This window comes from Meleagris gallopavo, chromosome 1, assembly GCF_000146605.3.
Source record: "Meleagris gallopavo isolate NT-WF06-2002-E0010 breed Aviagen turkey brand Nicholas breeding stock chromosome 1, Turkey_5.1, whole genome shotgun sequence".
NCBI lineage: Eukaryota > Metazoa > Chordata > Aves > Galliformes > Phasianidae > Meleagris > Meleagris gallopavo.
Genome location: NC_015011.2, coordinates 98,840,749 through 98,867,741, shown reverse-complemented (window position 1 = coordinate 98,867,741; position 26,993 = coordinate 98,840,749). Strand labels below are relative to the sequence as shown.

The 26,993-nt window shown below is 36.8% G+C and overlaps 1 long non-coding RNA gene across 4 annotated transcripts in view; it reads right to left on the bottom strand.

Moving 5' to 3' along the window:
- LOC109370037 overlaps positions 1-25,102 on the bottom strand; it is a 60,268-nt gene extending 35,166 nt beyond the window's left edge. For 2 of the 4 annotated variants that reach the window (XR_004161917.1, XR_004161913.1), the window contains exons 1-4: positions 25,053-25,102; positions 23,341-23,416; positions 23,062-23,163; positions 20,652-20,710 (exon numbers count right to left, since the gene is read on the bottom strand). This is a non-coding gene — a long non-coding RNA (uncharacterized LOC109370037). Of the gene's footprint in view, positions 1-16,375; positions 19,694-20,651; positions 20,711-23,061; positions 23,164-23,340; positions 23,417-25,052 lie in introns of those variants that run through there. The other 2 variants (XR_004161916.1, XR_004161919.1) reach the window with 2 other exon arrangements.
- Positions 25,103-26,993: the final 1,891 nt, after the last annotated feature.

Below are 26,993 nucleotides of genomic sequence, written 5' to 3'. Positions count from 1 at the left end.
AAAGGGAAAAAAAAAAAGGAAACTAAAGCACAGCAAGAAAGTATTTAAGGTTCAGCAGTAAATTATCTGCAAACAACTTCTTAGCTGGTTATCTCTAAGTCAAAAATCAGCTCCCTGAAGTGAAACTATAATGATAAGATTAAGACAAAGGATTTATTTTAATTTTAACACAAATTCTCACCCGAATCCGATATTAATGACCTAAATTCTTCTGCCAATTGAAACAATGAGGAATTACACACCTAAAACATCTGCAGATGTTGTTAAAGCTGATTTTAATAGACAAAGTCACACTTTTTATTTGCCTATGCATTGTAAATGTTCAGAAACACTCTACCCAAGTACAATCATGTCTCACAAATGAAGGAGAATGCAGTTCTGTTTTAGAGCTTAGATTAAATGGGGCTTCATTTGTCTGATAGAAAGCAAATTAAGTATTACCTCACCTGCTTGATATCAGTGTTAGTACTTCTTGTTGCTGGTTTATATACAGGCACACACACATATATATGCACATATCATTTCAAGAAGATTACAACAATTGGCTTCCTCTCATCAACTAGGTGGGCAATCTTATCTTAAAAGGACATTAAGTTAAGCAAGACAGAACGTTTCTAAAACAATCTCCATTCTTACTTGTCAGTACTTTAAATTGTTGCATATGTGGGACTGAAAACAGCAGTCCAAGCTTCTGTTTGAAATTCAAACGCGTAAATACATGTTTTGGAAACACAAAGCTGTTTAGTTTATTTTAAAAGGCAGAAAAAAGAACACAGCTGTGTCACCTCCCACCTTTCTACAAAGTATTCTGAGGGAGGAAAAAATCTAGTTCATATGCATTCATTATATAGCTATCTGCACCTATCACAACAGTCATACACAGGTAAGGCTAAGCTAAAGACTTAATCCGTACATTTTCTCTCACTATGCAGCAAGAACAAACTATTAACAAAATTAGACAGTAAGCATAGTAAAGGAGAGCAGAATATCACTTTCAAGTAATGGAGTCTATTTCATACATGGCTGGATTGCATTACATCTTTAGCTGAAGGCTGTTGAGAGGCAGGTACCAGAGGTCCACTCATTGCTAGGCTTCTTCCTTGCTTTTATGAACTGGTTATTTTTTCTACAGCATCTCAGCTTCGATAGATGTGAATTTAACATATTTCAATTTCAATCAAATCTATGATTTAGAGCTTAGAATTAAGAAAAAAATATGAATATGAGTTCTAGCTTTGAAGCTCTTGCTACAATAGATCTGTTATAAATTATGAAGACTTAAGTCCTAATCTTTAGAATAGCAAATTATCTTTGGAGTTATTCCAAACCAGATCGAACAAAGTTTTTATCAACCTCTTCTTGTTGACGCTGCACAGAGGAGTTTTAGACTGAAAAAGTTCAAGTGCCCCTTCCAACTTCAGTAAATCCACAGAATCAGAGTAGCTGTTTCCTTCCAGAGCAAGGAAAAAGTTTCTGCAATCCTATAAATCCAGGGTCCAACACCCTGCTTTACCCTCTCTGTTTTCAAGGTAAATGAGCTGAAACAGCTACTGCAGCCTTACTTCAGTGTCTCAGAAGATGTCTCACAAGGCATTGCATCCAAATTTACCTCCCAGAGCTGTGATATCCCTCATGCTGTGTGAGAATGTCAGACCACAAAATACATGTGTATTATTCTCTGTACTTCTAATATACTTGACTAGATTTATAAAAATAAAATTTTTAACAGGATTCCTGACTCAACCATAAGGAAACACAATGAGCAGCCAGTTATAAAGTGATGCCTGTTTTCCAGCAAAGGGGAGACAAGGCCTAGGAGTAGAAAAAATGGTAATACAGCAACATTAACTGAGTGGAGATGCAGGAACAACGCTCTTCCTTTACTCCCATGACTAATTATCGCGGAGTAGAAGAATTCCACTTCCTTCCTGTTTATGCTATTGCCCTTATTATCAAAGTAACACAAGCAAGAATTAACTTGATTGATACTGAAAACCAGCCGACTATTTTTCTAGTATCTACATTAAACAACATCTCAGCTCACCAAACAGACCACAATGATCCTAGCAGATTCTAGAATCAAGGCAGTGAAATCACAGTTTGCTTTTATAATATAAAAGAAAAAATCTAAGTGCCACAAAGGTCAGACCTTATGTTTAATAAAGACCTTAAATGAGAGAAACGTACAGAAGTGGGCAATGCACGTCTATTTGTGATCCACATTTCACAGAATTATCTCAGTCATATACCAATGGCACACACTCCTATTGTGCTTGGGATGCATTCTCACTAGAACCAGACCAACAAAACTGGCTCTTCTACTTTGTAAATTTTAAAATCACAGGAGTGTAATAGTAATCTTTGGTGTTCAGCTCTGATGGCACAGTTTTTGACACAGAATCAAAAACCAGGACAGAGATTCATGTAGAGAGATTCCTGCACCTCAAACCCCCTAAGGCTTAGAAAGCAGCTTTGCTAATTACCCACTGCGATCTTTGCATCCTTTAGTTCTGACCATGCCCCAGGTTAAGTCTATTACTTTTGAGAAAACAGACCTCTAAAGTTATGTAATAAGCACAGTATATTAAGAAGCAGAGATTACTCTTCTGCTTACACTCTTCTTAAGACAAAAAACTCAGTAACAAGATCTACATTCTGGTAATTTCTTTTGTTTTTACAGCAACTACAATGTGATATACTGTAGACAGTTCTCAATACATTAGTCTCCTTGCCTGTATGTCTTCACGTGGCATATCTTTACATTTTCTTCAAGTGCTCTGCTTTGCAGAGGATCTTAAGAAATACAATTTTCTTCAGTAGTTTTAAGGTTATGTGGAAGATGCATAAGAAATTATTGTAAAAACAGTCTTGTCATGATGAACGCACTGTAGAACAGAAAGCATCATCTCGTCTAATGCATCTGCGCAGTTAGCAATATATACTGTAGCAGCATGGAACAGATGAAGTCCTAAAGATGAATAGTGTTTTGAAAGACAAAAATACTGAAAGGATCGAGAATTCATACTGAAAAGCATTTTCTAATTATTTCTTGAGAAGGAGATCCTACTTGTTCTGAAATCAAAAGGAAATTCTGGTTGACTTCAACATTAGGATCAAACACTATCAAATATACCACATACATTTTTAGTGTCAAAAATTAAAGCTCATTCTGTCCAGCTTTAGAAAAGCTGATCTAACTTGAACACAAGAGCAAAGAAAGAAATTCACCAAATTCCTTTAACTGCTTAGATAAATAGATAAAAATCTCATTACTGTTCTTTGACAAAGGTGTGGTAAACTCTTGTGATAACTGCTTTGGAAATGTTTTAATCAATAGAAAAATAGTTAACTTACTAGCCTTAAAATTGAGTTAAAAATGAGCAGGCTTTTAAGAGCCTCTCCAAATCTAAACCTAACAAGGTGTATTACCGTTGCTACGCTCTCCTGTTAGCACATAGCATTGTGCTATCTTTACCACAATATTGCATACAAAAATAGAAGTTACTTTGTTAAATTGGAAATAAACTGTTTCGACTCTTTTTAATGATTTTTATGTCTTAACAATACTAGATGTTCAAATTTCCTACCAAGAGTCCAGATAATCGTAACTCCATACATTCTTGAACAGAGCTTGTATACTAAGTTTTTCTTCAATAAGATGTTATGTTATAAAATTACAATCTGAAAACCTTGTATTCATACATTAGTGTAATCATTATTGTGCTTTAGCAACGTAGTAACAATTGACAGGAAACAATCAGAAATGATGATGATAAAGGATAATTTGTTCCTTAATGCAGTCTACAAATAATATCACATACAGTAAAGAATGAGATGTCTCTGATATTAACACTCAAACAGTGAACAATTGCAGAGAGCTGACATACTGCTAGCATTTGACAGAAGCCAAGATAATAATAACATGAGGTTGCTCTGAAAGTAATGCCTCTTTCTTATTTTGATGCAAACTACAACCAGATACAAAGAGCACAATAAAACTTTTTTGATAAATTCTCAGCTACAAAACACTGTTTTCCAACCTAGTCACCATCAGTAGGCTATACATTTGCTGCAGTGAACGTGTTGCACTTGTAAAATAAATAAATAAATAAATAAATAAAAACCAAAAAAAAAAAAACCACACCTACTGTTTCACAGTCCTTCACCACCCACCACCTCACTGTGCTCACATCTACTGTTGTCTCCACGAACGTTTAGCAAGTGCCAATGAATGACAATGGGTGCAATTACTGTTAACTCTAAGCACCTGAAAATTGTATCCTGGAAGGTTATGATTCAGGATTGCTAGCGGTTCTTCAGGTTAGAGTCAACATTAAAGACTCTCTTTGAGCTACTGCATAAGCTCACATGATAAGTAAGATGATGAAAGTACTGAAGCCAACAAAAATATTAGCTTATTATTAGTTCATCACATCCAGTACTCTTTACAATATACTGGTAACTTTATAGCCAAGAAAAGTCAGACTCTAACTGAAAGTGCTAACTATTTAACTCCCTCTATTTGTTTCTCTTTTAAATGAAGACAACTACTTCTTAGCTTTTCCACTACTTCCCCCTAACTTTCAAAAAAGATATTTATATTCAGCAGAAGGGTAGCCATATCCAGTATCAACACCCATTCAGTGAACATAGTAGGGCTGATAGAATTAGCAGATGAACAGCAATATTTCCTCTTTCCTTCATACTCCCTACCCAAGATGCCCATCAACATGTGTGTCAGCTGCACCTCAGCTCAGTAGAGCATCCTTACATGAGAGACTTTGGAAACTGTTTAAGCTAGAGGAGAAAAAAGAAATAGGTTGAGATGGTTTAAAATACTGTGAGGTTCACCTCTGCACACAAACTGAAGTTCATTTGTTTAAATACCTCCCTGCTGTACAACAAAATTATCACTACATCATGCCTCTTTAGCCTACTGCTGTTAGCCAACATATCTTTGAAAGTCTTGAGAAAATGGTGGGTTTCCAGTTTGATTCCAGTGTAATGTGAACACCTATTTGAGTTTCTGTCAAGAGAAAAAAGACTGTACTTTAGTCTTGAAGCATATGGAAATCAATTTCTGAAGAAGTGATGAAATATGAAAAAGGAAGGGTAAATGGAGAATCAGAGAAGTTAGCTTAATAGACAATATCTTTGTTACCCCTCTGTATTTGGAAAAGTCTGTCTTCAACTTCCTTCTGATTTCATAAGCATACAGGCCATGAGTTTGTATCCTTATATATACATATTTTCTTCCTTTCCAAGAAACTAATATAAGCCTACAAGAGGAGTCCAAAAATATTAGGGCAGTACATATATGTTTGTTTTAAAGTTTGTAAGATATTTTAAATGTTCATTCTCTGTTCGACACTTCATTTTATCTATTACCCATATAGATTTTCCTTCTGCTCTCCAGCGCTTTAAATGCATTCTAGCAGCATTTCAAATTTACAACAAATGTGTTTGAATAACTACAAACAATGCAATAATTGTTTTTGTGTGTGTGTGTGTGTATATGTTTGCACACATAATATGTATAAAAATAATTTGTTTGTTTTTTAAAATTGGTAAAAGTTTATCTTATTTTTACTGAAACCTCAGTTCCAGCAACTCTCCCCATTTCTTCCTGAACATAAAGCTTCTTCCATTCAGTAAATCTTACAGGATCACTTGTGTACTGCCATGAAGGCTTTTACCATGCAGCAATTACAATTGCCAACAAAGCTATAAAAATACAAATTTCAATATGACTTTGGCTCTTTGGGGACATTTATTACATTTTAAAATATCACCTGAATGACTTAAGTTCACCTTTATGCACTTACTCACTCACACTGAAGTGACATTGATACAAAAGAAATTAATCCTAAATTAATAGGCTGAAAAGTCTAGATACATCTGAAAACACAGGGAGATATCAGACTGGTGTTCATCATGTAGAAACACTGTAGATGTTATTATAAAGTTTTTTCACATTACAGTGTCAATATTTCACACCAGAGGGACTATATCAACTAGTATTTTTTGTTTTTTTTTATTCTAGAGCTCACAACTAACAGCTAAGAGATTTGTCAAGGTTATGAAAATCCATGTGAACGTTAACAATCTATTAAAAATCCTTTGAGAGGTTTATTCTAGAATAATTAAAAATTAATAATAAAATTAATAATTAAAGTTAATTATTAAAAATTAATAGTAAATTCTAACACATTTACAGAGGTTTCACTGATGCTTTTGATGTAAGTAGGAAACAAGTGTCAGACAAAAGCCACCCTTGAAAAAAGTTATGGTATCAATACTACGTACATGTAGAAGCCTATGCCTGGAATATCCATCTGACATACTGTCTGCAGAAAACCTATCCTGTGTAGGATATAAAACAAAGTCAGAACTTTAAAGGCCTCCCTGCAAGAAAGCATATTTATTCTGAAAATGTGACATTTATGTGCTTAAATTCTATAGCCCTCTTAGCAAATGATACTACCAAAAGAAGAAAAGAACAGCGTTATCATCAAAACTTACGACGCTCATTAAGTCTTTTGATGAGCATAGGTGAATTTAATTGCTCTTCAGAGCCTGACAGATAAACTGTAAAACTTGTATTTGAAATTAACAAGATCACCTCAAGAAACTAGTGGCTCCTTATTGACATCCGCAAAAACAAAATGGCGTTCATAGATCACCTGGGGATTCATCACTCTTGAGTAATGCATTCACCATCTGTTCTCATCCCAAAATAGTTCTGAGAGTGTTTGAACTTCATAAATATTCTTAGATAAACAACCCTCACGCTTCCTAAGACAAGTGAATAGGAAATTATTCATAGATCCATGGAAGTAACAAAAAAAAAAGTCATCTGGACTGAAAGTATACCTCAGTCTATTATATGAACACAAGTGATGTTTTACAGTTCTTCAGATTGCTCTAAGAAACAAACTTGGGACACCAAACACTTTAAAACCTAGGATAGAGTAGTATTCAGATTCTGCTTCCAGTTTCCATTCATTACTGAGTGAATGCTTCTTGTCTGGCATTCTCCCTTATGACCTACAGCTTCCTGAATAAGGTTAACAACCATGTCTAGGGATAGAAGAATATCAAGGCAAAGAATGCAGAAGTTTAACAGTGAACTTACTAGAAAAAATTATTTGTGTATAGAATCACAGAATACTACATTGTTTCCTTCATCTTCCAAGACGCCTTCTGGAGCTTTCATAGCATATACCAGAAGATCAAAGATCCTCCTGACAGTTCTCCAGCTCTGACAACAGTGTCTTACCTGAGAAAATCTCTAGAAATCTGCTGATGGTCATTCATGTCCGTTCTTAACCTAGAATCTTCCACGTTAAGAACTAATGAAACTGGATCTTTTGAGCTGGCCAAGCATTTACACAACACAACACAGAAAGAAGAGACATAACTCCTAACATTTAAACCAATAAAAGACTGCATTATCACTGCTAAATTCCTCCTACGGCAAGTACAAACGCCACTATTCATGGTTCCATTCAGATGAAAGGAATTACATACATTTAGATTAAAGGAAATTTTGTGCAGGGAAAAATAATTATGTTACACTGTCAATATATAATAGCATCACTATCACAGCTGTCTACAAATCTACCCTAGAATCAATATTCTGTCAAAATACAATATAAATAGTAAACACCAAACCAATCCTCTAGTGCTCTGAGATTTTTAAGATGAGAAATACTCTTAGGTAAGCTGGTTAGATCTGTGAACTGAGCACAGAATTAATTTTATGTCAGGAAATGACTGTTTTCCAGAAGTATACAAGGCACAGAACCATATAATTGCCCTATACTTGAAATACGCTTTTATTCAAGTAGTGGTAATAAAGTTAGCTGAAGGTACAGTACATGGTGAGAGGTAGAAATCACATCATATCTGTTCAATGACTTGTTCTTTACAGGTGGTTGGTTGGAAAATTAGCAGCTATTATTTTCTGCAGCAATAAATTCTAATATTTGAAGGAAGGAGAAGATGGATTTCCAGTTCAATGCCACCTGCCATAGCACAATGATGAGTAATTCACTCTTTATTTAACCTCTATACTATCTCTTTGAAACGCAGTAAGTTTTTGTTGAAATTGCATACAAACTGCTCTAAGAAATTTTATACCTCTCTAAACTGCAGTACTCTTCAAATAAGTACTAAAATCACAAGACAGTAATACTGTCACAGTGATTTGAAATACATGCCTAGTTACAAAGATTTTTATCATGGAAACTAGGCACAATTCAATGATTTTTGAAGAAATAAAGATTGTTCTTTATTAACAACAATAATTTCTGTTGGTGCATGTAGCAAACTGCACATTCTGACTTGATGAGCTTCTCTCACTAAAATTCAATGGTAGGTAGATGAACACATCTGTGGCTGTAGTTGGTGTAAACGAATATTTTATCATTCCTAAATTACCTTGCACAGTATGTCCCTGTACTCAAAAAAAGAGCCGCAGTGTGCTAAGGAGAAATTCCTGCAGCTCAGCAGCATTCCCAAACTCTGAAACTCAGACAAGCCACCTTCTGACTTGCCAAAATCTTTGCAGCAATACAGAAAACTCTGACTGCTTCTTCTCAGATTCAACTGCAAAAGTGCAAACTTTTTCTACAGTACTCACAGCTTTGTTCAGAATATTGTTTTTTATTACAAAGCTTTTCACATGAAGCAGCACACAGACATAGGGATGAACTGTTTAGCTATTTGTGAGGTAACATTGGAAAAAGAAAAACTAACACATTCTTCAAAGACGAGCGAGTTGCCCAAGAAGATCCTTCTTAAAAGGAAAATGCAAGATGGATTAGCTTCCGTTTTGCTGTCTAGCTTCCCTTAACTTCTCTATTATTTATTTCCTAGGAACAGTTTTCCAACAGAACCAAGGTCCTTTCTGTCTATATTCTCTTTCCCTTCTTCTTCAGAGGGAAAAGAAAAACAAACAAACACCAAAAAAAAAAACAAAAAAACAAAAAAACAAGACTGCTTGCATTTGCAGCATAACTCCTTTCTCTGCTTCCTAATCTTAATCTAAGCAAAAATAAGAGACCAAGAGGAAACTGTGGTGTGGATAAGTGTGTTCTTGCTTAACATCTTGGAGTAAGATAAGCAGGCATCTCAAGGAGGTGACTAAGTCATCTTGATGTACCCATATCTGAAAAGCATTCATAGAATCATAGGGACCTCAAGGATCGTCAAGCTCCAACCGCTCTGCTGCAGGACTTGAAGATTCACAAGCAAAAGACTATATCTTGGTAAAAGCAGAAGCACAAATGGAGTCATAACTGAAATCTGGGAAGAAAAACAATTTTTGTTTGCGTGCTTTCTATCTGCTTGCTCAACTTTTGCTTCATCCAAGACCAGTAGAGGGTGCTGAAGAATACACAGCATTTTGTAAGAGCAATAAAATGTATCACTGCTTTATAATGTAAATAGTAGCTTTTCTTTAGTCTGTAAATAAAATGTTATAAATTCAACTCATTTGATAAAAGCAAGCAAACTCACATTCCCAAGCCTATTAGCACGTCTATTTTGTTTGCTTCCCTCTTGATTTTCACCTATTCTTCTAATAAAGCATTTCAGACATTTACATGATCTGCAAGTGCAGTAGCCACCTCTTGGAACATCATAAGCATGTGAAGTATAGAATTATACATCTTCTGGATAGAAGCACAAAGATAAAGACCTTTTGTATTTCTGTAAATTCAGACCAAGTGACTAGTCTTCCCCTGTACACCACTCTCAATGAAGGCATTGTTCAATCATCCTCTGCGTAGTTAGGAGAGAGGAAAAAAAGCAAAGATGTGTACTATTTCAAATATTATTTACACCAATTAGTCCACAGAAATTAGAGGAATGAGAATATGAAAGTGTTGCTTAAAGAAGCTCAAAAGGAACTAAGATATATTACATTTTGAAACTAACAAAATAAGCCAATTTTCAGTACAGAGAAATAGTAATTTTTTATTTTTGCTTGAAATCACAAATTTTCTAAGAAAAAGTGCAAGGAATTATCATAATAGCATAATGGCTGAGGTCATTAAAAATATTGTAGTGTGTTGACTGCATAAAGAGCTAGTTCATTTTAAATATTAGTCTCTTAAATTAAATTTGGTCAGTATTAATTAAAGAACTAAGTTCTCTGTGGTTCCTTGTAGTGTAGTCCTATAAATTAGATAAATAGGATGCTTCCTGAATTTTCCTTATCCTGCAAAAATACAAGAAAGACTGAGGCAAATCTCTTCTTTTACTTGTATCCACAATACACCTGACTAGGAGGAACGTTAAGGTATGCTGTCTGTATTTCACATGCACATTTAATGGTATCATTCTGATTAGTTGAGCACAGAGACCAGGCTCAGAATTGTGCTGATCAGCTCTTTGATGCAAACAGTATGATTCCTTGCTGATATGAACGCTGGCCTGCCTTAGAAACGTAAGCAGCAAATGACTTCTAGGGAAAACACGTACCTATTATACCTCTACAAAAAACACCCAGTTTTGCTGCTCAGTGACATTTTCCACTATGAATTTTTGTTATCACTGAGTGGTATGCAGTATTCAGAAGTTCATTTCATTCCCATTTCAAAGGGCTCTTTTCAAATACAGTCATGGAATTCTCTTTGACTTGGCAGCTCAATAACTTGTGAATTTTGACATTTGTACAGGCAGCATTTGAAGGGAAGGAAAAAATACCCTTCTCCTTACAGAAAGGGTGAAAAAACCCTGGGGTTCCTAAATGTTTATTTTATAACAAGACCAACTAAGGAAAATATTAAATGAGAAAATTATTAAAATCTTGTGGGAATTTAAACAAAAATGTGTGGTTAGAGTATAACTAATTTCCTTCTCAAATATTCAAAAAAAAATCTTTTAAAGCAAATACGTTCACTGACTTAACCTTAATTCTAATAATAATGCTCAAAAACCACCAGGCCTTCCAAATATTTACATCTATAAGTACCTACAAATGAACGAAAAATAATTATCATCTTCACTTTCTTAGTAACACTGTTGTAGATGGAGAAGGACTAAAAACTTAACATTGCATTATACTCCCTTAAGACATGTACTCCTGTAATCAGCATGTGATATTATGCCATAAAAGAAAAAAAATTGTATGTACTGCAGACTACTAACTGTATAAATGGTAGAGAAGGTGGATATAGTTTATAAGCAGACAGCTGTAGCACTAATGCTGAATAGGAACAAAGATTAAAAAATGGTAGGTACCTGAAGATGAAAATGTTTTAAAAAAAAATCAATTATGCTATCTAATCTAATAATAATTATACTCTCTAAAGTGAAAGTATTTGTACTACACACATTGCTTCTAATGACAGGATTTCAATAGCTCTTTAAAGTTTATTTAGCATGTATCAAAGCCCAACTCATTTTACTGTTCATTTTTTAAATGAAATTGTAATTGTGTTGAACTGTCAACATCACCTTACTTTTTCAACTTAATTTTTCATGGATTTACCTTTTTGAAAATATTATGACTAAAAATTGTGAAAAGGTCAATAACTCAGCACATGGACACACTAGCCTGCTACGCCTACTAATCCGTTCCATGTTTGCTTTTTCTCAGCAGTACCAGCAAATCAACAGCCTCCTAATTTTTCACACCCTGCCCATTTGTACATAGCAGTGTTCTCAATATCTGTATCTCTTGCAGCAGAAGAGAGGAAGAAAACATAGAAAGTGATGGGGGGCAGTACTGTTTTCCTAACCTTTCATATTCTTTTCAGAAACTTCAAAGTAGGTTAATCTCTTGTCATCAAGCTGATACTGCATACTTTTTTTTTTTTCCTGGAAGATGTCATGATTAGAATGAAAAGGGGACATGGTACAATAAATATTCTATAGTGGTAGTCAGACAAGATGACAAAAAACTTCTTGTCAGTTTAAAACTGATGGCACTTAACTAACTCATGCTTTCAATTAGCAAGTTACCATCATATTCATGCTTCCTGCTTTATCTTTAATCTTTTAAGCAGCTAAATTCAAGATCCTGACAAACTTTTCAAGTATTCTGCAAAAAAAGTACTGTTCTGATTGTCAGGAACATACTGTTTGTGCCTTTTTTTTTTTGTTTGTTTCTTTAATTTTTTAAAACTTGCTTACCAAAAATTTGCACTAATTCAACAGAACACACCATACATAGGAAATAATCGATAGGTATAATAAACAGTATCAGAGATAAATTATGCAAGTAAGAGTAAGCAATCATGGTTTCCAATTTGTTATGTCAAATGTTTAGACTGCATATATTTAACCACGCAGCTGTATCTATAGCATCTGCTATAGGTACAGTAATATCACCCACTTTGAATCTCTACAATCCAGAAAAGGGAATCTTAAAAATAAAACCTTGGTAAATTCTGAGTGATGTAATGTTTTAAAATGTATTTTGAGAACAATTTACTTACCCTGTGGTTTTTGCGCTTTTATTTACAGTATGGTAAGAACCCTCACAGCCACAGTGGTAGAAGGCTGAGTTTACCATCCAGTGCAAAAACTGAGAAAAGTCAAGACTCTCATTATATGATTTTTTTTTTTTTTTACAAGTTAGGTATATATGAAAAGCACCGTGGCAGATGCCATCTTCAAACTCCGGGTATTGACATGTAAACCCTTAAGTCCAAGTTAATTACTCCATACTTTGCTAGAAGCTCTGCATGCTGTCAGTGAAAGACGAGCATTCTGAGTGTGCAAGACTCTGTAGTGGAAACAGGAACAATCTACTTGGGAAGAACACAGAAGTATCATCTGAACATGCTAGGACAGCAACAAGAAGTCAAACTGAAGCTCAGTTTGAAGATAGCGAGGAAGATGTTCTTCTTAGCACTAATTTCACACCAGCAAGCCCATCAGCAGAAAAACAAACACCATGTTGGTTTCCTGCTGAATGACGAAGAAAACCTAACTGATAAATATAGGAAAGGCTGAGATACCCAGTGTCTCTCTCACTAGCAGGTATGTTCGTAGGTCTCCCAGCTCCCCGGCAGATGACAGCGAAAATTATGGGAGAAAAGTACTACCCATTGCAGAAAAGAATCAAGTTACAAAGTACTCATCCTTAGTACTTACAAAGTAACCTCATCCAAGACAAGTATTTGGATGCAGAGAATACTTCCGAAGGTGCTGAGATGTTTTCAACACATTGAAGACAATACAGTCTCTGACAGAGACAAGGCAACAAGAGTTGTTCAGGCTGAAGAAAAGCCTCCAGGGAGACGTTACTGCAGCCTTTGAATACATAAAGGGGCTTTACATGAAAGATGTGAAGAGACTATTCATCAGAGAGAACAGTGATAGGGCAAGATAATGGCTCTAAACTACAAGAGGGTAGACTTAGATTAAATGTTAGGAGATTCTTTACTCAGAAAGCAGCGAGACACTGGCACAGGCTGTCCAGAGAAGCTGTGATGTCCCATCCCTGGAGGTGCCCAAGGCCAGGTTGGATGGGGCCCTGAGTAGCCTGAGCTGATAGGGGTCAGCCCTGCCCATAGCAGAGGGTCAGGGATGGATGAACTCATAAGTCCCATCCGAATCATTCCATGAAATTAAAGCAAGTGAAACTCCCAATAGAAGGAGAAAAATATTAGGCACTGAGAACATAAAGAAGTTGCAGAACCCCTTCAAAAAATGTTAGTGACTTTGATAATTGGACAAAGTTCTAAAAAATTTACTCAAACTTTGATGTTAAGCTAGTGTGAAACAGAATATCAGATTAGACGAAGCTCTGTGGGCATCTTCCACACTAAATGATTCTGTGATTAGACTGCAATCAGTAGGATGTACGCAAATAAAATACAGCAATTTTCTTAGGAAGCCCCACAATCAGTAGTTTAAGCAAAAGGATTTGGTGCCATTTGTGATATTATCAAACAAAAGAATATGAAAATACATGATAACAGCAGGTGAATCAAAGCATGTTAGCTAGAACCCAGTGTATTTTAGGTTCTTGATTTAAGTTCAGGCAGAAGGAAAAACTCCACTATATGACTATAATGAAGAAATTAATTCAAGACTTAATTCGACTGAGCTCTATTCTGAGTACAGCCCCAGACTTGTCAGGTAAGTTAGCTAAACCACTTCTCATTTGCTTGATTTCTTTTTCTGTGTAAGAGGAGTCACATTAATGTTTTGAACTAACTTGATTAGCACTGAAAATATAATCTAGCTTTTTAAGAAAGGATCACAAAACTATCTCCAGCATCTCATCATCTGAATATGTATGTCCTTCAGAGACCTTCATCCATTATACTAAACAATGACTGTTGTAGAGGACAGCTCTACAGCATGCAAGCTTCAGTTTGTTTGGCACATCTCTAGCTGAAATGTCATTTAAATTAGTATGCACAACACAGAAAGAGCCACAGATCATTTAAAATCATGTTTTAAATAATTCTAAAGTTAATAGAAGCTGATACCTTTACATATTATTCCCTACTCAAACAGAACACACTGACATTATAAGAAACAGAAAGTTTCAAAATTTTATGGTTCATTCCTGAACACAGAGCCTTCCGAAACACCTAGTATTTTTACTCTGGGCAATCAGTCGAGGTCTGTCACTGGACTTTGAAGCACTGCAATCATTCACAAAGTTTTCTTCAGGCATTTGAAAAGATTTGTGCTCTGGCTAGTCCCCAGAAGAATTAGGTTTATGTCTACTTCACTATAAACTAATCCAACAGGTTCCAACTTCTCTGACAAGTCTCATATTTAGGCTTCTGTGATACATAGTTCTATATCAGCTCTTCCAGCACCCCTAAGAAGAAAACACTTCTTTTTCTTTCAGAAGAAGCTGTTGATAGTCAGGTGGTAGGAATTTTTGACTACTCTTGCCTAGAGAGAAACCGCATTACAACCTCTATTAAACATTGATTCCTCTGTTCCCAGGAGCATGGTGCTCGCAAGAATCACCACCTCTTTTTCCTTAATGATGGAAAAAATTGTTAATGATGTCAATTAGATTATGCAAGTGTCATTTCTACATTCTTCTTCCATTATAGGTCAATGATATTGCAACTGGAAAATAGAGATGTAACTTTATAACAGTTTAAGGAAACAATTATTCACAAAATGGAAATATTGCATACAACTTAAGCATAAAGAATTATGAAGTGGTCTGACTGAGAAATGAGTTGCCATAGCACTGAAGATTGTTGTTATTCAGTGGAAGTCTACCCAGGTAGTCCTGGGAAATAGATGTACCATTCTACTTGTTGCCTCTAGTCCTTCAAATTACTAGAGGCAACAAAGCAAATTAGGAAGAGTGGCAGTTGTCAATTAATATTGATTTATTTTCAATTACTTTGATTTTCACGCTTAGTTTATTTCATAATTCTCTTAATATGCTTAGAAATGACATTTCTTCTCAATCTTCCTTAAATGAAAGCAGGATCTTTTCTGTGTGTCCTGCAAGCCTTTCTTTCCTTTAGAAAGAATTTAGCTCTTATGGCATATTCCTACACTTTCCTCAGCAACAAAATACAAGTCAGAATTTAGACTTTCTGCATATAACACAGGTAAGCCACGTTAACATGCTTATAACACAGGTTATTTATGCTAACTTCCTTGCTTTCCTACCTTTTCCTTATCTTGTATGTATGAGATACTAGCATTTGCAAACATACTGTTTTCATGTGTTTGAACACTCCTAAATCATCCCCTTTAGTTTAGCATCATCTGAAATTGCTTGAAAGAAAAAAATCAATCAACCATTAGAAGTCAACTGCAGTATAAGTTTGGCATTACTTTGTACTGAGACTTAAAAATGCATGTCTTAATAGACTGAAAAAAAATACTGAATATACAGATACAATGAAATAGTCAATTAACTGTATGTTTATGTAAATTTATAATTTGATTTAAACTATGTTACAAGAAGCAGCAGCAGCAAGGTCTTGGACTAAGGTAAGGGACAGTCTACTAGATGCAACAGAAAAAAAAAAAAAGGAAAACTTTGCCCCAGGAAGGCTCATGCATGCAGGAATCTCAAGATACTCTTTCCTCCACTGTGAACCCTTAAACGAGGTCTGGGAAGGGGTGCATCCTGGCTCCACTCCTGTCAGTCAGCTGCAGTGTTTGCACCTGAGCTCCCCTGGGTTGGCCATGCCTTCCCACCAGGTGCTCAATCATCATTTCAAGCTGTGACTTAGCATTTCCACTGCTAACTGTAACACCCTTTTTTAAATAGTGTAATCATAGTCAGGGGAGGAAGACTTAGATGACTTCTAACTGCAGACTTAATTCCATAACTGTTTTCTGAAACATATGTGAATGAAATATTAAGTTATAATCAGTCTCCAGCAATAATATATGTATTTTCTGTCATAATGGCATATTGGACAATATTGTCCAACTGGACAAAATAAAATAAATCAGGCCTTGCTTGCCTATTACAAAAATCCTACACAGAAAGCAGATGTTTGCATTGTTCTAACCATACTAGTTTTTCTAAGAGTTCAAAAATCAAAGGGAATAACAGAGGAGCCAGAGAATCCAGTGATGCTTTGCCATAAAATATAATTATACAAAAAGACATTCAAAATCAAGAGTAATACAGACAAAAAACAAATATGAGTACAGTGGAATGCTCTTGCAACAAAAGTGAGAATTACAAATTAAGGAAGTTAGCATGGTGTAGAAACTACAAACAGGATATTAAGGATTAGAAATCAGGCCTAAAGATTTCTCAGCCTAATCAGGGGAAGAAAGTTTCTGTAAAAAGAAAAAAAGATTTCTTAAAACAAGGATTCTTCAGGATTATAGCTTCACAGTTTTCGCTTTGCATGATGAACTGTCAGATCTCATATTGTTAGATAACAAGTTAAGTCTAGTTAATCTACTGGCAGTGGAACTTGGAAGAATGTATACCATCTGGCCAAGCTCTTGGTCACACCACAACCACTGTCAAAAAAGCAGAAGCACATCTTCCTTGTCAGTAACGCAAAGCATAAATCACATTCATCACTAATTCACATTTGATATAAAAACCTATCAGGCCCTGTTCTTTGTGCTAAATGATCAGACAACTACATTTAGTTGGGTTTCAACACAAACTAGGCAATAGCATTATTTTTGGTCAGCTTTTCCCAGTCCCTACATATGGATTTTGTTGGGCTTTCTTTGAGTACCTCCAGGCCTCTGCAGTGGGGGCCCAGAAGTGGCACCAGCACTCCAGGTATGAACTATTGCAAGTTTCAAAAAATTGTGGTTTGGGGATTTTGTTGTTGTTAGACAGATGATTATTTCTATCAAGTGAAAGATTTAGTGCTCTCACTTTGCAACACTAACTTCCTCTCAAGATCATAGCAACACCAGATATTTGACTTGTAGCTTTGAAGACCTTGCACAAAAAATGAATTTCACCATAATGTATTTATAGAGAGAGAGAGACTTAAAGCAAAGGAGGCACTACCACTGACTTAGTTGGGAATGGGATACTAATACAGGGGAAACAAGAGGAATGATAGAACACAAATAGAGAAAATAACCTGAGCTTAGGCAGAAAAATAAGCTACTGGAAGCAAGGCCAGGAAACATGGGAGGACTACAGGGATGCTGTTTGTCTTTGTAGGGAAAAAAAAAGTTGTGCAGCCAAAGCTCAGGTTGAGTAGAAGCTAGCCAATAACATTGGGGAAAAATAAAATGGATTTTTTTAAAAATACATTAACAAGAAAAAGAGGACTAGAGAGAACATTGGTGCACTACTTGATGAGAATGGTCACACTCCAGGTGCCCTAAACTGGAGGACTGTGACTGCAGTAATGATCAACTCCCAGACAACTCCAAACTCGTGCAGGATTTGCTGCTCCACCTGAATGCATATGAGTCTATGGGACCCAATGGGATTCATCCCAAGGTACTCAAAGAGCTGACTGATATCATCATGAGACCTTTCTCTATTTTTTTGCAATGGTATTGGGAATTCAGAGAGACCCCAGTTGACTGGAATTTGGCAAAAGTTCAGTTTTCAAGAAGGGCAAGAAAGATGACCCTGGTAATTACAGGCCTGTCAGTTTTATTAAAGAACCTGGAAAAAATTATGGAGAAATTAATGTTTGGAGCTACTAAAAAACAACTGAAGGACAACGTGGCCATTGGTCACAGTCAACACAGGTTCATGAGGAGAAGGTCCTGTTTAACTAACTTATTTTCATTTTATGACAAGGTCACCCATCTAGCTGACCAAGGGAAACAAGTTGGTACTATCTTTTTGGATTTCAGTAAAGCTTTTGACAGTTTCTCGCTATATTCCAGTGAGAAAATGTCCAGCATATGGACAATAAAAAAAAAGCACAATAAAATGGGTGAGCACTTAGTGGATGAGTCAGGTCCAAAGGATTGTAATAAACAGAGTTAGATCAAGCCAGCAGCCAGTCACTAGTGCAGCCTCATGATTCCACTTTAGGATCAGTTCTCTTCAATGTTTTTATAAATGACTTGGATGCAGGACTTGAATGCATACTAAGTTTATGGATGACACTATATTGGGAAGAGGTGTTGATTCCCTCTAGGCTACAGAGGCCTTGCTGAGAGATTGTTACAAATTGGAGGGCTTGGTGAGGGTGAGCTGCACAGGCTTCAACAAAATCAAGTGCTGGATTCTGCACTTGGGATAAGGCAACCTGAATACCGTGTGTAGGCTTGGGGACCAGAATATAAGGAGGACATAAAACTATATCAGAGTCCAAAGGAGAGCCACGGAGATGAAGGGTCTGGAGGGCAAGATGGACGAGGAGCAGCTGAAGTCCCCTGCTTTGCTCAGCCCAGAGCAGAGAAGGTGGACAGGAGGCCTGATGGCAGCCTACAGCTCCTCGTGAGGGAAGCAGAAGAGCAGCACTGATCTCTGCTCTCTGGCAGCAGCAACATCACCTGAGGGAACTGCATGGCGCTGTGTCAGGGAAGGGTCAAGTTGCAGGTTAGGAAAGGGTTATTCAACAGAAGGTGGCTGGGCACTGTAACAAGATCCCCAGGGCAAGGCCACAACCCCAAGTCTGTGGCATTCAGGAAGCCTTTGGAAAACATTTAACTTTAAAGTTGTCTCCCAGCTCTTCCCAGATTTAGACTGCTTGCTCTTTTTCATAGTTTTCCCATGTGCCTATAACCTCCCTGTACTTAATACACATGAGTTAGGCTGCAATGTTTCAATCCATGTGAGATAAAGGAAAAAAAAAAAAAACTAAAACACACTCGAAAGCTGTCAGGTTAGCACCAGTACAATAGAGCAGCTTACTTTCCTGTGACAGCAAAAATTTTTAAGTCCCTCAATCTGCTTTTGATATTTGCTCAAGTCCATCATATATAATAACATGAAGGTTAAATTAAGAAAACATTTTAAACATTTTAGCATGCCCATAGTGTAAACACATTCAAGAATAGTTTTCTGCAAAGAACATCATAAAGCCTTTTAGTGCAGCTTTGTATAGGTATCAAAACAAATAAGAACATCATTTAAAGTTTAACATATTTGGTTTTCTGATGAGGCTACATCAGCTTCTTTCCTGTCATCAGAAAGTGACTGCACCAGTCAGTAGAGAGCTATACAGTCTCAAATGCTCTTTTCCTTGCAAACCTAGGCAATTATTGGAGTCTACCAGCTGTTTCAGGTCATGTGTGGGAACTTGCTTGGAAGGAGAAAAGCAGAACCCCTTTGAAACTGCAACACAGATAGCACAATACTTCAGATAACTATCAACTATCTTAAAATTTCCAGCAACTGATTAGAATGGCGTAGTCTCACAAACATGAGGAGGAGATATTTTGGAGGTACTTAAGACATTTCTAATGAAGACATTACGTTATTTTTTCATGTAGAGATATTCCTTTTTGTTTGCTTTCTACTAATTCTTCTAACAAATATTTGCAGAAAACTAGAAATTCCTGTGCTGCACTACATAAAGTATGTTTGTCTTGAACATATTTTTTCCTTGAAATCATTAAGTGTAGAAAACAAAAAGGTATGTAAAGTGAAATTATGGGAAGAGAAAGTTGTAGGGATTCTTAAGTAAGTTTTACCTTCAGAGCAGTCTGAAATCAAAATTTCTATTGCTTTTTCTGATACACAATGACTAACAGTAACAAGTATCACCACTGCTTCCATCTGAAGATAGGTGTTCTACTGTTCTTTTCACAACTAACCAAATATCTATTATACATATTACTATACCTCATTCACTCAGTACATTTCCAAATGACACACTTGGATGGGTAACCACAAGGTACTTGGCAACACATAAGATTAAAAGAGAGACATTTAGTACGTAACATTCAGAGAAGCAGAGAGCTTTCTCACCTACTGTAAAGCAATTTCTCAACTCCATATATCATAGAACAAGATTACTGTGCACTGGCAACGCCACCACATATTGGAAATAACCAGTAACAGTAAAGAACTATGTTAGGACAATGACTGTAAAGTAAAAAGCTAGAAAGTATGCCATAAAAATGACATCTCATACTTAATGCCAAATGTGCCAAACTAAAAATGCATCTGTAACTAGTATAAACAGCTCCAGATCTTTTCAGTGGCCATTATGTGTCTGTATGATTAAGATATTTCAGGAACTAAGATCTAAGCTCTCACGAGACATTTAACTAACATCTTTAAAACTCACCGTTAAGGAATTAAGTCGGATTACTGGACTCTCTCTTCTTCCCTCCTCAGACTCTATTCCTGCATGATGGAAGCAAAATGGTTACTCTCTAATTTGGACAGTCAAAAGGAAAGAGAACTGGATAGCAAGCAGAAAGACAAGAAACAATAGACTGCTACAGAAAGGAGAGAGAGAGGAGAGAGACGAGAATTACAATGATGTGGCAGCAGTGTTTGTGACATCAGCAGAATGAGCCACAAAGAAGGGTGTGTCAGGAGACTATAGAAGAGGCAATGCAGCAGTGCTGTGCCAAGCCACATTCTGGGGAGCCAGATCCCATGCAGCTGAAGATGATGTTGCATGGAGGCTTGCAACAGAGAGAGCTGTAACATCCAGGCATTGACCACCCAAAATCCATTATCTCTGGAAACTTGAATCTGTGCAGTTTTGCCAATAAATTGTTCCTATGAACAAACACTGTCAGTGAACACCTATGCAGAACATCACGGTGCAATGTGGCCATAGGGTGCTGAGTGTAGCATTGTCGCACAACCAGGGATCGTTTCCAGAAAAACAGAGCTACAGAATGACCGATGTTGGAAGGGACCTCTTGAGGTCACCCAGTCCTTCAAGAGTAACAAGGAGAGCTGAACTCTTTTCAGCTGATGCTAACCTAAATTTCACAATACATAGAAGTGCCTGCATGAGTAGCCTACTTATTGTTTTCTGAGGTATTCAGGTTAGAAACTCAATTGCTCACAGCCAACACAGGTCCATGAAGGGAAGGTCCTTTTTAATTTATTTAATTTCCTTTTTGACAAGGTCACAGACCTAGCTGACCAAGGGGAGCCAATTAATGTTATCTTCTGGGATTTCAGTAAAGATTTGATACTGTTTCTCACAACATCCTTCTGGACAAGATGTCAAAGATATGGCTAGATATTAATGTGATAGGTGATAGCAAATGGGATTATATCAAGCTGGCAGCTGGTCACTAGTGTGGTTCCCGGTGCTTCATTTTAGGACCAGTTTTCTTCAGGGTTTTTATAAATGACCCTGAGGTAGGACAGAAGGTGTTTTGGGCAATTCTCCTGATGATACTAAATTGGTTGGAGTTGTTGATCCCATCAAAAGAAGAAAGGCCCTGGAAGTTTGAGAGCTGAGTAATCACCAATTGCATGAATTTTAACAAGAGTACTTGGGAAGGGGCAATCTTTCCATACATACAGACTGGGGCATAAGACAACTGCACAGCAGTCCCACTGACATGGCTTTGGGGGTGTCTTCGTCAACAGCAAGTTGAACATGAGTCAATAGTGTGGCAAGGCAGCCAGGAAGGCCAATCATATCCTGGAGTGCAACCATCACAGAATATCTGTATAGTCAGCAGATAATTGTAAGGATCTCACAGTTAAAACTCATGATGCCCAAGATCTTCCATAATCCTGAATGCACCAGCAGGTAACCCCCAGCTATGCTGTCACATGCAGTCTACTCCACTGCTACCCGACAGCTAGAAGCTTTCTGCTTGAGGTTACACAGGCCTCAATCCCTGTCCTGTACAACAGGTAGCTTGCACAGTTTGGGTGGGTTCTAAGGGGCTTTACCTCTGAGGATGGAATTGAGATTTACCAGAACTGATTAATCAAAGTAAAAACAACAAGGCTAAAGAGGCAAACCACAGCAGGACTAAAGCTGCTCCTGTCAAGATCTGTTTACACTGTCAGATTGTACATTCAATGTGTCACTCAGACTTCAGTCTACAGTACAAATACGTGAGATTACTAATAAACTAGTGTAGGGTTAATTCACTCCAGCACATATGCCATACTACCACATTTATGCTATTATTGTTTCGTTCGCAAGTGTGAAGCTATTGGATGATTCTAGAAATATCTAAATGATGAAATCACAAATATTATTTGCCAGAGAGTTTCAATCAGAACAAAATATGTAATTTTAAATCAGTTAGAGCCAAAGAGCTCAGCTACATCTACAAATAGATGACAGCTTAACGACCACATGCTACCCTCCTCTGTCTGCATCATGTAGTGTATCAAACTACAGCAAGACAAAGAATAAGACAAACGAATCATGCACATCCTCTCCTTTTTACTCCACTAATGTGTAACCAAGCTAAGTACCTCCAAGAAGAGATTTTTCTGCTTGTGTAACTTGGTATACCAAAAATGAAAACTTTACTTTCCTTGTCATTTCCTCCCAGTCATAATGGTGATGGAAATTTCAAATTCATATCAACATTGTGTGCTTGACTATTCTCAGATGAGCTGATGTTCATACATTCATAAAAGTTTAAAGAACTATTTTTCAGGAAAAATAGTGCAGTGAATCTGAAGCAACTGTGTTCCTACTACACAGCCCACAGCCATTCAGCTAAGCAGCAACTTTAAAGCAGAAAGAGAATACATACTGAAGGTACTGCTTTGTTCCTTTTAATTATGGTGCCAAACATGGGACCATCTCACAAATGTTGTGCTTTGAATTCAGCGACAATGCCTCAGGTTCATCAAAGCTTTGGAAGAAAATTAAAGGAAAAAAACCTTCTGATTTCCAAGAAAGACTAAATGGGTTGTTCAATGATAATAATTAGAAGAATTTTCTTTCTTTTCACTGTATAAGAAATAAAATCAGCCTAAACACATCCAAATTACTCTGTGCCAGAAACCAAGTGAGGAAAAATACTGAGGACCATCTTCCAGAAAATCCTGTTGCTTAAGGCTTCAATGAACATATAACTCCGAGTTCTCAGTGGCATCCTGCAGTTTCTAAAACAAAAAACAATGAGAAATTTTTCTTACTATTCTTACATCTAAAATAAGGCAATTTAACAGATAAGGCATAATGAACTCTCATTCTCCAGATTCAAAACTAAGAACTAAAAACATCAAAGCACCTTTGCAGGAAGAAAATGGATTTCAGATAGTGAATTTCAGTTTAACAAAGATAAAGTCCAACGAGAACCGACAGCTGAAAAATAAGAAATTTAAAATGAGCAGTTAACATCTTTGGGCAGTTGATGGCCATGTCAGCACAAAGTAGTGATACTGCTCTTATCAATACTTCCAAATTAAGACTGATGCATTTTTCTGAGATTCCATCAGCATATTCCTCACAAGTCTCATAAGGAAAAAATAACTGTTTAATGCTGATATCCCATAATTCCTCCATAATTCAGATAGATAAAAGAATGCATTACCTTTGTTTGCACTAAAGAAATAGTCTTTGGCTATTTGATTAAATCCTGATCTATCAAACAAAAACAATATTTGTAATTCATGAAGCGGTTAGCACTCTTGCTATTTTAAGCTAGAGAAAAACGTTCACAATACTGAGTTAGGCATTAATAGTGTATCATGTTAATCACAGAGAAGATACAAGAAAATATTAAAATAGTATATTGCGTTTCTTCACCTAAAAGAATTATATGTGATGAAAAATCTGCTACATATAAAATTCTAATAAATTTTAGCCCTGAATCTATTGCTTATTACAAAGACTAATTAACTGTACATTTTGAATGCTATAATCTCCATATACTTAAGCACTAGCTAACCCTCCATGAGCAAAATTGCATCAACTAATCTTGAACAAACTTTTCTTAAATTACAAATGTACTGGCATACAGTGTAGTTCCATAAACATAAGACAAAGTATTCCTACACAGTATACTGTAGAAGAAACCCTTTTCTTTTTTCCTCAAATAAAACACACTCTGTAAAAGCAAGTCAGTAATTAGTAGGCTTATCCTGTATTTTCCTCCATCCTTAAAGACATCCTTGTTTTATTTCTTTTGGCTTCTATTAGTTCTGACTTGTTTTATTATTGCCATTTGCAAACGAACCAAATGTGATCAAATCTCTAGCTGCTCAGTCAGATTTGCTGCATGGACAAGACAGGTAATGAAACATCTTCCCAAAAATCTGCATTAAGATGTCAAGACCCTGGATTCTGCCAGTTGAACATTTTGAGAAGGGGCATAAGGGAACGAGAATAAAATGAGTAAGTCTTAATACATATCAATTGTGTTAACTGCTGGAGGCTCAGGGATTTGGTAAGAGAGAGAGCAAAATATTCTATAGAAAGTGTTACTATCACTTTTTTAAAGAAGCAGGTAAACACAGACGGACTTGGAATACATAAGATAACCAGTAATGTAAACAACATCTCACATCAGATACTGAGTCACATATAATTGCAGGCAGAAGTAAATAAAACCAAAAATAAACTTACACAGGCAAAAAAATGTAAGAATACTATTATATAAAACCAGGGTAACTAATCCAATACATAAAATATAGAAGTATGTGTATAATCAATGAATATATGGATGCTATAACCAACATACAAGAAAGTTAGACTAAACAGATTATCACGCTGAAGAAAAATGGATGGAAAACTTACCCTTATCCTCAGTTCACTAAAAAGATTCCAAAGGAAGCAACCTCTAAAAGAAATCTTTCCCCAGTGGCAGTCAGCTCTTAAATGGGATCCAGGAGAGGTGGAGCCAGGCTCCCCCCTTCCAGTAGAGCAGATACATTGCCTTCACCTGTGCTCCCAGGGCTCATTGCTTGCCTCAGGTAGTCAATCAGAGATTCAGGCCGTGATTCATCAGTTCCCATACAGTATGCCACTAGCATTCAAGGCCAAATTATCAAAATATGAAGGTAAGTGACTGCAATTGAAATATCTCAGTAACTCAATCAAAATAAATGAAATCCTAGCATGGGAATATCATGATGGACAACTACTGTAAAGAAGGACAGGAAGTTAACATTTATGTGGTATTAAAAGGAAACAAATTCATAAGAGCTGCAATAAAACGTGAAATACTTGTAAATAAAATGGTAAAACCATTTACTTGAAATTTCAAAACAAAATTAAAAGTTCTTTCCACTCCTCAGTCAAAGCAGACAACAAAAATTATCATCCACTTGATCCATATAGATATAGATCACGTTGAGAGTGGCCCTTCTGAATAGTCCTGAGGTATAGGTCAGTATAAAAGAAAAAGTAACTGAACAGAGAACAACTGCAAGAGAGGAGACAAATGGAAAAGAAATTTGAAGAATCTAGATGAAAAAATCTCAAGTGTCTAGGTGATATATTCCTCATTCCAAAACTGCATAGTCATTTTTATAGCAGAGATCACATCTCAATTACTACCAAAATGACAAAAAAAATGACTCAAAGTGACTCAAAAAAGAAAACATGCCTCAAAAAAATAAACATCAAAAACAAAAAGCAACAACAGCAAAAGAAAAAACACACTAAAGAATCATAGAATCAGAAGGTCGGAAACGACCTATAAGATCATTTAGTCCAACCATCTTCTCATTACCACTGCTACCACAAACTACTAAACCATATCTTGCAGCTCCTCATCCAGACGCCTCTTGAACACTGCGAGGGACGGTGACTCCACCACCTCCCTTGGCAGGCCATTCCAGTGCCTGACCACTCTCTGAGAGAATAAGTTTTTCCTCGTGTCTAACATAAACCTCCTCTGGTACAACTTGTGTCCACTTCCTCGGGTCCTGTTCGCTGCCTGGGAGAAGAGGCCAAACCCCTCTTCACCACAACCTCCCTTCAGGAAGTTGTAGAGTGCAATGAGGTCTCCCCTGAGCCTCCTCTTGTCCAGACTAAACAGTCCCAGCTCCCTCAGCCGCTCCTCGTAAGACTTGTGCTCCAGACTCCTCACCAGTTTTCTTACCCTTCTCTGGACACACTCCAGGGCCTTAACATCTTTCCTATAATGAGGGGCCCAAAACTGAACACAATACTCAAGGTGCAGCCTCACCAGTGCTGAGTAGAGGGGGATGATCACCTCCCTGCTCCTGCTGGCCACACTATTTCTAATGCAGGCTAGGATGCCATTGGCCCTCTTGGCCACCCGGGCACACTGTCGGCTCATGTTCAGCTGAGCATCAACCAACATCCTCAGGTCTCTTTCTACTTCACAGTCATCTAGCCACTCACTCCCAACTTGGTGTCATCTGCAAACTTACTGAGGGTGCACTCAATCCAATCATCTAGGTTGTCAATAAATATATTAAACAAGATGGGCCCCAGTACCGACGCCTGGGGGACACCACTTGTAACAAGTTGCCAGCTGGACTTAACTCCATTAACCACTACCCATTGGGCATGGCCCTCTAGCCAGTTCCTTATCCAAAGAAGTGTATACCTGTCCAGACCATGGGCAGCCAGTTTCCCCAGAAGAAGCCTGTGAGAGACTGTGTCAAAGGCTTTGCTGAAGTCTAGGTAGACTACATCAACAGCCCTTCCCTCATCCACCAGACTGGTCACCCAGTCATAGAAGGAGATGAGGTTGATCAAGCACTA